Below are 2,014 nucleotides of genomic sequence, written 5' to 3' on the forward strand. Positions count from 1 at the left end.
GCGGTGAGCACCGGGAAGGTAGAGGGCGCCGGAGAACCACCCGTCCGGAGGTACCCAGGGCCAGCTCAGTGGACTCTGCATGGATTCAATTCAGCTAAGGCTAAATTATATGTAATTTCTGGATGAACAAAGGTAAGTAATTTCTATATAATGCAAAGAAAAGCTAAGTAAGCAGCCCAGAGAAGGGGGACTTAATCTAACCAAGGCGTTTAGGGACTGCTCCTTGGAGAAGAAAAGACCTGAACTGAGTCTTAAAGAATAAGAAGTATCTAGCCAACAAAGAAAGTTGGAAGTGTGTTTCAGTTGGAGAAAGAATAACAGAAGTAAAGAGATAAGACTTGTGGGTTTTTTGGGTCATAAATTTGGACAGAGCCAGTAGAAATTGCTAAGTCTACTCCACAGTGTCAAGGCCCTGAGCTTGAAGCCCTCAAATGCTAGGGGAGACTCACTGCTGGGAGCTGGCAGCATCTGAAAGCTTCCTCCCTCAAAAGCTGGGCTCAGCTGAGACTGGCAACGGGAGTGTTCAAGTGGTTTGGGCTTCCACACAGCACAGTGGGTAGTTAGACTTAACTAGTCTACTTCATACGTCTGCATTCATCACCAGAAAGGAAGCACTGTGAAGACAGAGAACGTATAATTTCATCCCTAGCACCTACCACAGTGCTTGGGGCATAATAGGTGTTGATGAAATATCTCAGGGATGAGTGGAGGAGGGCAGAAAGTTGAGGTGCTTCACATCTGTGGGCCTCAGTTCTCAAAGATGGAAGAGGTAAGGTCTTCCTCTGAGATGAGAGGCAGTGGGTGTTGGGAAGGTCCTTGAGGAACAGCATGAATGTTCTGGAAACTTGCTGAGGGGGAGGAGCAAGTAGTGGCAGTGCCACGGTGTGCACCATCACAGGACATCCTGGGGCAGTGTCTCTCCCTCACGGCCCCTGGTTTTATTCTGCCTTTACTCTGAAGAAAACACGACCCCTGGGTCATCACAACAAACTGCCTTCACTCAGTTTGTGATACCAGGGAGTGTCACAACCTTCACTCATTTGTTTATTCCACAAACTCTTCTGTAACATGTCCAGTGCACCAGGTGCACTTTACATACATGAACTCCCTGAGTCCTCCCAACAGCTCTTTGATATAGGTACTATCATAATACCCATTTTAAACGGGATACATTTTATGGGGGATGAAGAAACTGAGGCCCTGAGAAGTCAAATAACCAGATGTCACACAGCTACAAATGGCAGAGCCAGGACTTGATCCAGGTAGGCAACCGCAGCTACTGCAGTGAGGCAGTCAGCCCCTTTGCTTTTTGAAGAGGAAAGAGGCTAATCAATAACTTACTTGCTCAAAGCTGATTAAGTAGTAAAGCTGGAGTCCCACCCGTGGCCGCCTGAGCTGCTAGCCTCCGGGTGGTGGCGGCTCATTTACCCAGCGACCTTTTCATTGTGAAAACGATCTCTGGCCTTTGCATCCCCCTTTGAGAAGGGACAGCTTCAGAAAGGCTTGGTGGTGGCTGGGCCTAGTTGCTCAACACGTTTGTGGAATAAACAAATGAGTGAAGGTTGCAACACTTTCTGGTATCACAGTAGGCACGCACGGTGCATTTTTACAATTGAGTAATTTCAGATAAAGACAGGAACATGGTGTTTATAAGCTGCTCTTAAATGGAGGAGAATGCACACAGATGATACCGGGGGAGGGGAAAACCAGGCCGTGAGGGAGGGGGCCAGCCACAGGTGCCCCTGGGCACTGAGACCCTCGGGGTCGGGGAGCCCAAGCCTTTCCACCAGCAGGCTGCATCAAAGGGAGACAGGCTGCTGGCCTGCATGTGACCCCCCTCTCCTGCCCCTAGCTCAGCAGCAGAGACCCAAAGGGACACCACAGCACACTCGATAAATATTTGTTCAATGCACAAATAGGTAAAGGTGTGGGAGGGGATGTGTTTTGAAAGTCCGTCCTCCTCCCCAACACCAACCACACCTTAGTAGTCACTCCCAGATAAAAGTCTCCCCTC

Source organism: Manis pentadactyla, chromosome 10 (genome assembly GCF_030020395.1).
Source record: "Manis pentadactyla isolate mManPen7 chromosome 10, mManPen7.hap1, whole genome shotgun sequence".
Classification (NCBI taxonomy): Eukaryota; Metazoa; Chordata; class Mammalia; order Pholidota; family Manidae; genus Manis; species Manis pentadactyla.